The sequence below is a fragment of the Hydra vulgaris genome, chromosome 14, assembly GCF_038396675.1.
Source record: "Hydra vulgaris chromosome 14, alternate assembly HydraT2T_AEP".
Taxonomy (NCBI): domain Eukaryota; kingdom Metazoa; phylum Cnidaria; class Hydrozoa; order Anthoathecata; family Hydridae; genus Hydra; species Hydra vulgaris.
Window position 1 is genome coordinate 33,618,181 of NC_088933.1, and position 15,656 is coordinate 33,633,836.

General features: G+C 26.4%; 1 long non-coding RNA gene across 2 annotated transcripts; it reads left to right on the forward strand.

Moving 5' to 3' along the window:
• The first annotated feature begins 1,887 nt into the window (after positions 1 to 1,887).
• Positions 1,888 to 4,720, forward strand: LOC136090692 (uncharacterized). Of its 2 annotated transcripts, XR_010643645.1 has the most exons (3): positions 1,888 to 2,038; positions 2,250 to 2,281; positions 4,561 to 4,720. It is a non-coding gene; the product is annotated as an uncharacterized LOC136090692 (long non-coding RNA). The 2 variants fall into 2 exon arrangements; XR_010643646.1 differs by lacking the exon at positions 2,250 to 2,281.
• The last annotated feature ends 10,936 nt before the right edge of the window (positions 4,721 to 15,656 follow it).

A 15,656-nucleotide genomic window follows, 5' to 3' on the forward strand; every position in this document is an offset into this window, starting at 1 on the left:
ATGTTATTGATTTCGTAAATCTGTCTCTTTTAATTTGTAGGTTTTTATAAATGACCAGTTAGTTTATGATTTAAAAGATAAACATCTTACAGAGGTTTAACTATTAAAATCATATCTAAAAGTACAATGTAAAACTAAATGTAAGGTTGCTTAGCTCCAAATCACTAAAAAAAAAAAAGGATTTTAACATATTAGTTTTCAATTTTCAAAACATAACAACTTTACAATAGTTATAAAATAACATGCTTAATATTTACAATAGTACAATAATAATTACAATAGTTATAAAATAACATGCTTAATATTTATAAGCATTATTTTGCATTAAAAATAACATTTGTTACCTCTGTTAAAATGTATTAGCCTCATTAAATTAAACTAAATGTTATTTCCAAGGAAACTTGAGCAAATACCTATTAATTTGGTATCTAAATATTTGGACTAATTACTCACATTAAGTAAGTTGCAGATCTCATCTGAAAAATCGAAAAACTGTATTATTCTTGAATACAATTTTTTGATATTTAGTGATGCTAAAGGTAGATCTCCTAATAAAGCAATTTTTTATATATCTTGCTAATTGAGATATAACTATTATTGAATAGCTATGCACAAATTGTTAAATAAGATACCAAGTCTTTTATTTTAATTATCTAGACTTAGTATCTTATTTAGCAATTTGTACATAGCTATAATTTATGTAGTCATTGAGTTTGGTGATTGCAAGAAATATTTAGGGATTATTATTGATTACCGATCTAACTTTACTGAACATATAAAACATATCTCCAATAAAATTGCAAGCAAAACTGGATATCTTGGTAGAATAAGCAAATTTTTAACTCAATAGACTAAAAAGTTAATCTTTCTAACTATAATTACTCCCCACTATGAATATTGTGCTTCTATTTTTCTTGATATAAACAATAATAACTAAAACATCTTAAAAAAACTACAAAACTAAGCAATGAGAATCATATTAAAATATGACAGGTCAACTCACAAAACAGAAACGTTAAAATTGCTTGGTTGAATCAGTGAAAAAAAATAAATAATTTTTAAATCACTATTTAATTCACAATGTTACATCAACTTAAAATGATATTTTTAAACAGTTCTATTTAAAAGATTGTGCGTTACATCAACATAACACTAGACAAGCTAGTTATTTTCATAGTAGTAGCCAAAGTAATAGAGCAGGACAGAAGTTATCGTTTGTGTGTGGTTTGAAACTACACCATGAAGTGGATTTTTTGTTTGTGTGTGGTTTGAAACTACACCAGCTAGTGGATTTGTTCAACTGGACTTTTTTAAAGAATTCAAAAAACTATTCCAAACTTTAAACATTATTCCAAAGAAAATAAATTATTTATATATATATATATAATATATATATATATATATATATATATATATATATATATATATATATATATATATATATATATATATATATATATATATATATATATATATATATATATATATATATATATATATATATATATATATATATATATATATATATATATGTATATATATATTTTATCATATATAGATAAATATATATGTATATATATATATATATATATATATATATATATATATATATATATATATATATTTTATCTATATATGATAAAATATATATATACATATATATTTTATCATCGTATTTATATTATCATCGTATCATAAATTATATGTATATATATAATTTGTAATAGACGCGAAAAGTACGAGTCAAGCCACCTTCGTTTAACTTAATAACGAGTCAAACTGTAATTAAAAACTTGTTAATACGGCAAAATAAAAAAATAAAAAATATACGGTAAGCGAAAACATCGACCTACTTTGGAGTTATGTTAACGTCTGCTAACCGTTTAAGGTTTCAAAAAATGCAGCCCGCTTCATATAAACAGCCTCTTAGTTGCGATTCTGTAAAATACACTTTTTATTTTTAACTAACGCGTTCGTTAGATTAAAAGTCTTTTACATCAATAACAACAAACTAATAAGTATCATACGCTATATACAAGTTAGTATCGTTTAATCTTAAATTGTCATTTGAATCGTTAAAGTTTTATGTAAAAATGTTTAATAATTTAAAAATCTATGTTAATTTTATGTAGAAATGTTAAGATTTATGTAGAAATGCTAATAGAAATGTTTAATAATTTAAAAATCTATGTTGAAGATTTTTCGGTTTCGGCTTTGTTTTTTAGAATTAATATTTTTTTTATTATTAGTTTAAAAGATTGGAGCATCAATAAAGCTTAAGGTTCAAATCTATTTTTTAAATTGCAATTTATATTGCATCTTCGCAGTTAACGAAAATAATGATTTTTATGTTTTATGCTAAAAACATAATGCTTTGTTTGTGTTTTTCGTTGTTTATTTATTTAATAAAATGTTGTTTTTTTAAAAAAAAAAACTATTTTCTCTTTTAAAAAGTGAATTAATTTTATTATTTGCTTTCAAATAATATTTGTTAAAAGACTTGCTTCAGTTTTCTAACGAGCTTACCAATATTTCAGTATTGCTTTTGAAGTTATTTAATCCTTCATAAATTACTTGTGATATCGGTCAGTGACAGTTCTTCGGTTATTTATATTAGATTAAGTTATTTACATTATATTAAGCTTATATAAAAAATTATATAAAGAAATATTTTTCTTATAAAATACAGTAACAGCAAAGTAAATTATTTTTTCATGAAGAAATAAAAACTTATTTCTTAAAATTCGTATATTTTCTAAATTAAGAACAATTGTATATTTTTAATGGAATGAATGAGTTGTTTAATTTAAAATTTTTATTTTATAAATAAAACACTGCATTGCTATATTTAATAGTGTTAAATATAGCAATTTAATAGTGCATAAATAAAGCATTTCTATATTTTAAACACTTCATTTCTATATTTTTAGTGCATAAATACAACACTGCATTTCTATATTTAATAGTGTTAAATATGCCTCGTTTTTCCACGAAGTCTTTGCGCATTATATGTTTAAATATGTTACTGTGTTCACATCAAATGTGTTTCATGTATTCATGAAGTTTTTACGTGTGGAATGTTTTAATTTAGTTAATTTATTTCCTAAGTACCGTAAGTTTTATTAGGTTATATAAAGATTTGTGTTATGCGGCTGTACGAAGAATACGTGATGTATACCAAATTGCCGATGCCCCTTAGTATGTCACGTATTGTATCAACAGCCAACATGATGACATTTAATTTTAACTTAAGAGAAACAAGTGTAATGTTTTAAGTTGTTTAAGGGAGACCCGGTGTCAACATTTGCTAACATTGGTCATCAAAACGGAAAAAGTTATCTTAAGTAATTGATTTTTCCATTTTAGCAGTATGGAGTTATACCACTATTTAGTATTTTAAATTCTCTATCGTTTTATATACCACGCAAATTTAATAAATCAGTGATTAATAAGTTTTTTTAAGAATTATTTACTTCAACGGTAAGTCGATAACTTATTCAATATCTCAAAATGATGTTTTTGGACATTTTCCTTGTATACAGACGATATTGAACTCTTCATTATTTTATTAAGTTGTTTTTATAATCTAATCAAAACCAATAGCAAGAGTAAAATGATTTAAAATAATATAGATCATTTTAAATGTTTTTACTTTTGCTATTAGTTTTGATTAGATTAGTTAAATGTTAAGGTGGTAAAGCAACTTTTTTTAACAAAAAATTGAGAAGTATTAGTATCAATAGACTTTAAATTTTTTTTTTAGTGATGACGTCATTGTTTATGCGCATAATTAGTGTCATTTTACCCCCAAAACTGCCTATTCTCTTATCTAATATAACTCAAAAAAGTTTAAAAATTTGAACATGAATTCTTTAATGTATTTAAAATGTTGCCTGTAAAATAGAATTTTTTTTTTAAACATATTTAATTATACCAGGTTGACATTCAAACTTTAAGATATAAAAAATAAGGGAAGTTTGGCACCAAAACATGATAAAAATGAGTTTTAAAAGAATTAAAAAATTTTGCTTTATAGACAACATTCCTAATATGTTCATCTTTAAATCTGCAAAATTCCAGCCCATTTTCTATTTTCGAGGAAAGGTTATTTCTGAAAAATTAAGATTTAGCGAGAAAAAAAGTTGCGAAAAAGCTAAAACAAGTTTTAAAAAGTAATATATTGTAATTATATAGCAACAAACGTAAACTTACAGCTTATAGCCTAATATAATATTAAAGTGAAGTCAAACGTCTTGAGCTTTTTGGTTTTAAAGATTTCGGAGAAAAAGCGTTGCTAAGGCCATTTAAAAAAATGCTAATTTGATTTTAATTAAGATTTTTGGCTTTTTGGAAAAGGCATCTTAAAATAGGTAGATAAAAGAATTTAAAACATTCATTTTAGTATTTTTCAAAATTTTACCAAAAATAACCATTTTTTACCCTGGTTACCACCTTAATATATAAGACTATTGATTAATTGCATTGAGACTTTCTTGCTTCTCCATTACTTATTGTATTATATAATGCGCAATATGTTATGAATAATTTTCTTTTTTTTAGGACATTGGAAATATATAAAGATAACTTTGGAAATACATAGAGACAAACTTTGAGAAAATCTACAACTTAAATATATTAAATTATCTGGCTTTGTCTTTTTTTTGATATTTTGAAAGCGTAATGAATTAGTATTATATATTTTGCAAATTTTTATTTTAAATTAATCCTTGTCATTTTTTTTGATGGGGTTATCCCGTCAATTTAAAAGAGAACTTTTAGCACCACCCTATTGTATATTTTGACCCTTAATTTAAGCGTTAAAAAGAGGATTTTATAGATATATATATATATATAAACTTTTATATATATATATATATATATATATATATATATATATATATATATATATATATATATATATATATATATAATTTTAGTATTATCTAAAATATGAAAAAGGGATCGTCTATAAAGTACGTAAGCTCTGAGTGGAAATAGGGTTTGCAAATGGCGTATATGAAATGGAGGGGGAGTGGGTCAATTATAAAAGAAAGACACCTAATTAAAAAAGATATATAATTGTTGGGTGGGTGGTTAAAAGGCGAATGTACTCAAAATACGGGGAGGGTGAGGTCGAAAACAAAGCGTTCGCGCTTTATTAATAACCCCCTAAGTATAAGTGTTTAAGTTATACAAAAAATATAATGTTTTATTAATTTAAAAATTATCAAAGCAGAAATATGTGAAGGTTTTAACTCTAGGCACGTCCATTAATATACCATATAGATAAATTTCAAAATGATTAAATAAAAAAATTAAGAAAAAAGATTTCAAACGTATAATTTATAAGCTAAAATGTTCTTTAAATCGTAATTTATGTTAATTTTTGTAATGTAAGTTAGTTTTTTTTATTGTCAAATAAATGAAATTTAAATGAATGCAAATTTACTTTTTTTCTTCCTCTTTTTTTTTCAAAAATTGTTTTGAGCGAAAAAATTTTTACTTTCAGAAGTATTGGAAATTCGATTTAAAATTCGAATTTTTTTGAGTGCTTAAAATATTCTTAAAACGCGGGAATTTTTAGACATTACTAAAAGAACCTATACATAACCCATTCAAAAAATTTTATTACCTTGATATGTAAAGGCATTGAGTATTCGCTCTGATTTTTTTAATTGATTATCATTGAGGTTTCTACGAAACCTCAATGATATTCTACAATAATCAATGATATTAATGAAAATCTACGAAAGAAAAAAATTATGATCATTAGATCGCAATTTTAACTATAATGAGAATTCAGTATAATATAGTGAAAACTTTCTAAAGTACTCAATTTTACATTAAAATAGTCTTAAAAAATTTATATTCGCTGGAAATTTTTCAAGTTATGACAAGTAACAATTATTTCAAAAAAAGTCTAAATCATGATGTAATTCACTCAAATTATTTATAACACTTTCAAGGCATTTTGGTACAAAATTTTTTCATAAAACTTACAAGGCATTTTTGTAAACTAAGTGGTTTATTTTATGATATATAGCATCTGGTATTTTTAAATCTTTATTTAAAAAATTGAAGTTCTTTTTTTATAATGATTTTTAAGGTGCTTCACCATTAAATAAAAAAGTTGGGTTTTTTGGATTTTTTAAATTAAGTGAAAAATTGACAGAAGTTTCACTAGAAAAAAAATGCATCTAAACTCAAACGCGTGAACTTTCATAATTATTTTGGGTCACTGGTTGTTTATTTAAAAAAATAAATGCTATAGTTGCTAAGGGGCAATTTTCTAGAAGTAGTTTTTGAAATTTGTTGTGGAACTAATATTTTTAGCCTGGTGGCTAATACAACCGATTATAAATTAATTTTTATTTTTATTTTTTGAAAAAATAAGAAAAAATTACTTTTTGTTCTCACAGTTTCTCAAATATTTTATGAGGTTGACAAAGCGCTTTGAAATTTTTTTTCAAAAAGTTTTAAAATTAGTATGACTACAATCTAAACCTCCATCAAACATGACATCTACTAGAATTTAATTTTTCAATTTTTTTGCTAGAGAAGTACCATTTAATCTTAATAAATTTTTAACATTATTCTTGAAGTAGAAATGCCAGTTTGGACAATTAAATAATCTTGATAACTACGCATTTCATGACAAACATTGGTTACAATGAACAGCAAGGAGTGATTAGATAGCAATCAAGTATGATGCATGAGCATTTTTCTATTTTTAACCATAACAGTTTAAAAAAAAAATTACTCTCAGATGCCTTGAATGCATTGATGCATTTTTTATCTACATCCCTAAAGAGTTATCATTTAACCAAATTATAGGAATTTTAATTATAATTAGTCTTGTAATCCTATATCCGACAGTTCATTTTAATACCTAACTAATGTGTCATTTAGTCTAACAGGGGCAAGTTAACCTGATTTGACAGCAATTTAAGTTTCTCGCTATTTAATTTTTTCTCTTACGTCATTAAAGTGTAAAGGAAGGAGGCATAAACTTCCTTGTTAAATGCTCTTACGTTATATGCTTTTTTACAGAGTTGTACTTTGCGACAAGACCGTGAGGACTTCTTGAAGCGCTTTAAGTACCACACAAAATATAAAAGATTTATAAACTATAGGCACGCTTACTTACGCTTAAGTTTATATCATGCATACTCGTTTATTTATTGATACTCTGTTGGGGCAGGTTGTGCAGCTTGCTAAAAACTTTGGACAACATCTTCTCAACCAAATGAGATAAAAGTACTTTTTTAAAAACAACATTTCGCAGAATAAACTATATTTATAATAGGAAAAACTTATTTAAATTCAACGCACAGATCATCGTCTTTCTTAGATTTAGTAAAAATTTCTAAATAAGACCCCTAACCCTGATCTTAACACGCCATAAAAAGACAAAGAAAATGGCTAGACTTAAAGTTTAAGTTCGAGTTATTGATTTTTATGAAAAACCAGATTCAAAGAAAATTTAAAAATACTTTTAGTTATCTGAAGTTTGAGGGTTATATTTATCGGGATTTTACAGTAATACTATATAAAAAAGGTTTTTAAATAAGATATTAAGGACTTTTTAAAGAAGAATAAACTTGCCAATCTATCACAGAGTACCGTGGAAAAGCATCTAACAAGGAAGTACTCGCCTTCTTTCATGTGTCGCAAGATTGTTTAACCAGAGCATCGAACGATTGTGCGCCATAACTCTACCCACTGCGCCGCGGCTACTGTTTCATAAGTTTTATTTTTCCAATCCAGACTAAAAAATTTTGTTGGACAGAATTTAAATTGAACATAAAAAAGATTTATGTTCAATTTAAATTTAAACATAAAAAAGATTTATGTTCAATTTAAATTCTGTCCAACAAAAATATATCATTGTTATAAATCAGATTGTCACGTGACATCAGATTATCCAATTATCAAATCTGATATATTACGTGTTTATCAGACTACTTGTGGTAAACCAGATTATCACTATATTTGTTGGTCTTAAGGTATGTAAAAATCAAGTTTAATGTTTACAGCGATTCCTAAAAAACACTTCTGAAATATGAACTTCCAAAATTAATAAGTTTCAAATCTTTTAATTTTTCCAAGCCAGATCTCTGTGATTTAAACGAGTTCTTTCCAATTGAGCTGGGTTTTAACTACTGCACGGTCAAAACCAAGACATTTTTTGATGAAGTCTGAATTCTATTATTGAGTTGTAATTTAGTTTAAGATAGCGTTGAAAAGATTTTTTTCCCACTCTCTGGTGTCTAGTGGTAAAAAACTCTCCAATCTCTAAATATATCTCTAATATAACGTAGTTTAACAAGTTTAACAAAGTATGACGTAATTTAACAAATAATGTTTCTTTAAACAAATAACAAAGAATGTTTCTAATAACAAATAACAAATAAACAAATAAACAAATAACAAATAACAAATAAACTTAAAACAAATAACAAATAATGTTTCTTTAAAAACTCAGCGTTTCTTTAAAAGTAAAAATAAAACAAAGGCCCTAGGCAGGAAAGTTTTTGGGGCCCTAAACACTTCTTAACACCACAATTTTTTTTCAACGAAATCCCATTTAAAAATTGAGCTCGCTAAAATCATGGTACACAGGCTGCAGTCTTGTCTGCCTATAGGTAAATCTGGACAACTAAAGATATTATTTTGTTGCACATTACAGACAACCCTGTCTGTAATGTGCAACAAAATAATATCTTTAGTATATTCTTTCTTTTAATAAAGACTATTATAAATTTAACAAACAACAATATAAAATTGAGCTTTCTAGTTTTTGAAGATGCAAAACTATCAATAATCTTTTTGACATTTATGATACAATCTCTATGGATATGCATCATAACTAATCCATTTAATTGTTCTTGTCCTATATTGGATCTTAACCAAGTTTTAAGTCTTTTTAAAATCGAAAAACTCCGTTCTCCCGAAGCAACGCTAACAGGAAGGGTGCAAAGCAGTTGCAAAATACATTTAATTAAAGGGAAGACATTACCATTACATTGCTTGTATGCTTCCAGTACACATTCAGGTAGGTCTTGTTGTTTTTTGATTGCGTCTTTCCATTTTAGCTCTCAAAATTCGAATTCTGAAGAAACTTTCATTACTTAGACATTCTCATCAACAGTGTTAATGTTGGGAAGCCCTTTCATAAAACTCAGTATATTAGTTATGGATGCACAAAATACCATCTATTGACGATAAGTTTATATATTTTCAAAGAGTCAAAACTGGAACTGAAGCTTCAAATTGGATTACCGGATAACATTGAAACCAGGAAACAATTCAAAAGATTGAAATTCAGCCTACATTTTTTCCTAACTCATACAGACTTCCTTTTCCTTTTTTTTTTTTTTTTTTTGCAACGATGTAAATACTATTTATCGTTATTACTAACTAATCATACAAACTAACAGTTATAATAATTATATAAATAAAAAGTCTAAAAAATATATTAGCTATTATGAAGAAAAAAAGTTTCCGAAATCGAGATATAATCAAAATGCAAAAGGATTTTCTATAGTTAAATTACTATCATCACCAAAAAGTAAATGCTTGAGTATTCTTTTTGATTGGATAGATATGAATATGATATTTTATTCACAGAAGCAATTCATATACGTTTATTGTTAACTCTGTCTTTGTTTTGTTTAATAAATTTCTTGGTATTGCTACATTTTATTCAAAAGAGTTTAAGGTTTCATCAGAAAACCTGAACTGTAAATCTAGAAGTATGATATCAAGTAACGTTAAATAAACATTGACTCTATAGTAAGTTAGAAGATCATTGGTATTGGGGTTTGCGCAATTAGTTTGCTTTCCTGTAATTCGTGAAATCTTGATTTTTAAACCTAAGTCTTCCAGTAACTCTGATGCAGTCATAAATATAGCATTAAAGTTTTCTTTATTCTGACGTCTTTTACTTAATATCTTTATGGTATGTTTAAGAATAGTTTTAGCATATTCATCACCTATATAAATTATACTACAAATTAAAATTAAATTAATAAAAAAAAATTTACTATTAAAACCAAACCTATATATTATTTTTCGTAAGTTTTTAAACACAGTTTTTTTAGTTTAAAAAAAGTAAATAGTTAGCTGCAGAATAATTTTTTGTATTTTGTTTTTTCTTTTACAAATTTTTCAATAATACTTTGATGTTTGATATTTCTTATGGGGGTTAGTTACCCCTTTATACCCCTCCCCCACCACCTTTCCCTTTGTGTCCGCCACTGAGTGATATATCATAGTTTTAAATGATAAATCAAGTTTTATCGATATATGATATATCATAGGGTAAAAGTGCTTAAACAATATAAAGTCACATAATTTTTTAATATAAACTATATTCTTAAGTTTAATACATCGCGACGTTAGAATTATCTTATTCTATCTCCACAATTTAAACTTTTGAGATGAAACGATTAAAAGGAAAGACTTTAGGAGACGGCATATAATTTTTTTTTTATAATTAATGTTTTTTTTGCACTTTTTTACTTATAACTTAGGTTTTAATTCAATAGGAAAACATTATTCTGATTATATTCATTATTCAAATTAAAAAGTTTTAAAAGCGACATATTCAAAATTTCTATACTATATCAATGTTTAATGTTTACAGCCGTTCCCAATAAAAAAGTGCTTTGGAGGTATGAATACACATATATGTTTATAAGCATTCCTCCAAAGTTTTAAGGTACTAAGTTTAGAAAAATTTTCGAAATGCTTTTTATAAAACCGTTTTTAAATTTGGGACTATTTATAGTCATTTTCAACAACTAGGAATAAATCTAAACTACAAAGTTTTAGCAAACCGGGTGTTTATTAAGTCGGTTTATTAAGTTTATTAAGCTGCGGAAAACCTTATCTTGGTAAAACAGCTTTAAATTTTATCAAGAATACTGTAAAGTGTAAAATAAGTTAAGACAGTAACTGTTGTTCCTCTGAAATATTTAGTCATAAAAAATTCCACCAAAGAGCAATAAAATGGGATACAACATAATTAGTATTTGTCTTTCAACAAACTAAAACGCTAGAGAGGTCTCAGAAATATTGAACATGTTTTAAAAAACTTAAGAAATTTTAGAAACCATTGATGCGTTTCGAAGCAATCTTAAAAACGTTACTATTGCAGTGTTTTTTCTATTTAATGCTTTTTGTAAAAATGTCCATTAGTGTTAAAATATAACAAATATAAATAAATATAAGTTTTGAATATTCTTTCTAAAAAGAAGACAAACTAATATATTTTAACTCGTTAATACAAAACATTAAAAAGTATTTTGAGTTTCTTATAAAAACTCATAATTTTTTAATGAATTAAAAAAAATATTAACAAAATTAATAATAATAAAAACAATAATAGCAATAATAACAATAATAGCAATAATAATAATAATAAACACTGGAGAACCCAAAGTTTTTTTGAATAGAATCTGAAATAACTTATTGATTAATTTATAGGTGCTAAATTAAAAAACGATCTTAATTTTTCTTTCTCACGTCAAGTTTTTAAATTATAGGGTTTTCATTTTCTTAAAAAATGTGATAAAATGTAAATTATGAAGTACTTAGCCGATATAAGCTTATTTTATCGAAATATTACCATACAAAAGAAAATTAACAATTGGGCTAGACTGCAATGTTTATTTAACACAAATAATGTTTTAACAAATAATATGGCAACTGAATACTTCAATTTTAAAAGTAGTTAAGGTAAAAATGTACGTTTATAGCTCTTTGCGGAATGTTCAGATTGAGGACTATGGCGTTTTATGCTTCAAAAAAAGTTGGCTATCATATGTACATCACATCTACCTTAATAACGTTCTTCCATAACCTTCAAGTCTTAATGAAATTGTTCTCATCACTCACAGCACTAAGATTTTCACGAAATCGGCGAGATGGCAATGACGAAAATGTAGTTTAATGCTCTTATTGCAACCAAGTGCTTTATAATTTTCCAAAAGTTGCTAAACAATTTTTTTGTAATTATGTGTGTATGTATTTCCAAGAAAATTCTTAATGATGACTTTAAATGATATTAAAGCATTCTTCTCAATATCCGACATAGTTCTTGTAAAATATTTATCTTTGATAAACTGCCGAATTCGTGCACAATCAAATTTTTTTAATTGGCAGTCTAGGAAATGCAATAACAATGTACTTAAAATAGTCTTCATTAGTTACCAGTGCTATCATAAACTGCCTTATGAGACCTAACTTTACGTTCAAAGGTGGAAATTTTATTTTCTTTCTGTCAACAAGTGGTTCATGTAAAATGTTTGGATCTCCAAATTTAAGATCAGACCTTGGAGGCCCGTTTGTTTTAACCAAATGCTTACCTCGAGCTCTTCTATGTAATATACATAGAGTGCAAGGATACTTTGTGTAAAAACGTTGCTAACCAACAAGGAAACACACCATTTTAGGGTCAACACAGGTTGTCCAATGATGCTTCTTATACTGTAATAACTCAATAACTCTCTTTCAATCATAATATTCTTCACGAAGGCAGACAGAATGCCCAGTATACACTGCACTAAATAAATCGCTATTATGTAGCAGGACGCACTTGAAGCTCTTCTTTGCATAATCATTGAACATTAACTATTCAAATAAGTTGTAGTCTGAACAGGCCCGTTCTAACAGTTTTCTATGTGTAGGCGAGATGCAAATTTGCCGCCGCAAAAATTAAAAATGCAATAATTTCCAATTTGAAGGAAAATAGAAAAACACTGAAAATCAAACTTTAATATATTTTTATTTTATTACGAAAAATTACACAAAAACAAAGTAAATAAAAAAACTGAATTTATACAAAAATAAAAAACAAAACAAATTCCATTCATGAAAAAATAAAAAACAAATCGTAATTAAAAGTGAATTTTCCTAGCTTTTAATTCTGCGAAATCTTTAACCAAATCTTCTATGTCCAAATGATCAGCAATTTCTTTCTCGATGGAAATCGTAGCTAGACCAATTAAACGATCTTGACACATTTTTGATCTGAAATAGGATTTTATTATTTTCAGCTTTGAAAAGCTTCTTTTAGCACTAGCAACTGTGACTGGTAACGTTAGTAGTATGCGAAGAGCTATCGAAAGGTTTGGGAATACTTCGACAACATTAGATATGTAAATACATTTTAATACACTTTTTGGATCGCTATTGGAAGTATCAAGTCATCTCCCAATAGCTTTAATTTCATACCAAAGTTCGAACCCGTTGATATCAGATTGGCCATCAGACATAAGCGCTAACTGCAAGTCCTTACAGTGTTTCAATAACTCATCATCCGTAAAGTGTTTGCTGCCGATATTGTAAAGAAACCCAAATAACTCGTTATATTCCGATAATTGCGTAAATCTTTCATTTATTGCTTGAATTGCGATGTCCAATATTCGATTGAAAAAAGATACTCTGAAGTTTTGTTCTGGTGATACTATCGGTTCATCACGACCTTCGTATAGGAATTGTCTACTCTTTCTGCGTACGCGTACGGGATCATCCACATCAAATCCTTCAAAAATTTCTAGTTCAACTGCCAATTTACAATAGATATCTCAAAGATAACTTCAATAAAATTTTTAAGAAAGTTTCGTTTGTTTGTATATTTGACGGTTTGCTAACATCCATCCCTGAAAAAGAAAAAAGAAACTTTTTTTTACTGTTTCTTCTTCGCCAAATCCCAAATGTAAAACATGTATACAAACAAACGCTTTTATTACTATATTATTTATTTGAAAAAATTAGTATGTATTAAAGTTCCCGTAAAATACAACGCCGCCTAAGCAAAAAATTTGTGGAAAATAGGAAATGTTATAATCTACAAAATCCATAACTTTAAATTATAAAAATGGAGTGAGTACGTAGAAGAACTTGAAAATTTTAAAAAAAAATAAAATAATTTCTTGTTACAAAAAAAAAATTAAATTTTTTTTTTTTTTTGGGAAAACACAAAATAAATTAAGAAAATGCCGCTCTAGAAAAGTGCCGCCGTTGGCTGTCGCCGACGTCGCCTACGCCTAAAACCGGGCCTGAGTCTGAAAATCCCAATTCCTTAAGTAAACCAGAAATGTTATGGAAAAACACAAAACCACTTCAATTTGAAACTACTGCAGAAATTTATTTTTTCTTGTATGAAAGTAAAATACTTTTACTCCTTTTTCAGCTTTGTTTTTCTCATTTAGTCTTGACGCTAGAATTTATGAAGCTTTTTTTTATAGGCCCAAATCCTGTGCCAAATCATTCAATTATGGCTTTTCACAATTCGAATTCCTTGAGCTGAATTGTGATGTTCAAAATCTGCATTATTCCAGTCAATGTCTTCTCGAACATCATTAATTTCTTCCAGAGAAGATAGTTGTTTGAATACTGGCACTGGAATTTCATTTGAATGACACGTTGGTCTTAAAGCTGGTCAGTTAGGATAAAATATTTCTCTTTTTTTTTTATTAGTTAAAACTTTTTACAAAACAAAAGTAACAGTCTGTTAAATGATCTTTTACCTCACACCAAACTTTGGGAATCCCGATGGCTACTTTTCTTGTGTTTCCTTAGTCCACATAAGTAAACATTCAATACACTACTTGCAGACTGTGTCAGGGGAACTTGGCTTGTCTTGATCACCAAGTTTCATTTAACACTATTTTCATTTACATTTAAATGTAAAACTCACATGTTTTCAAAAACAATAAAAAACATTTTAACAAAATTAAAAGCTCACACAAAAAATAGCTTGGAACCCAGTCAAACTATTTTTGTAGCTTGTCGGGTAGACGAATCCAATCGGAATCAGAGGGTAACTTTTTTACGGTGAAATTTTTTTAACTAAAGCGCAAGGGGTGGAGAAAAAAGTTGACTTCTTAGAAAAAAAACGATTTCAGTTTTGGAATCAACACGTCAATTTTAGTCAAAATAGGCCCCCAAATCAAATTCAACAAAAACTTCTCTTCAAATTGTTTCTCAGAGGAGATTATTGAAATATTTATAATTCAAAATATCACACCTTTACATATAGTTTTACATAGAGTTATGCTTGTATTTGGCTTTACCATCTAAAAAACAATTGTATTTTATCAAAAAAAATACATCATATAGAATATCAAAGTTTATATTTTCTTTAACTGAATAGAAAATGGTAGTAAAACTAAAAAATGAATATTAGATAAATTTTGTTTAAAAGAAGTTACCAAAAATTCCTAATTTGAAAAAAGCAATACAGCTAATAATATTTTAGACTACAAAGAAATTAAAATTTGCAATGACACTTTGCAATGACATCGCAAATGGAGGAAGTTTTTTTAACGGTGAAAAGGTGAAAAATAGATAAAAGAGCTAAAGAAAAACAAATAAAAATTTGTTTAGAATGACGATTTAAAAAATAAAATAAAATAAATAAAGTGAAAACAATTAAAATATTAAAGATTAAAAATTGAAGAAAAACATTAAATGAACAGAAGAACTAAACGCAAAGTTAAAAGAATAAAACTCTTCGTGATAAATTCGAAAATAAAAAACTTTAAGTTATTAAAAGTTATAAAAAGTTATTAAAATAACATTTTATTAATTTTATTAATTTATGTTGTATGAATTGTTTATACTGTCGTGTATTTTTGTGTATTGTT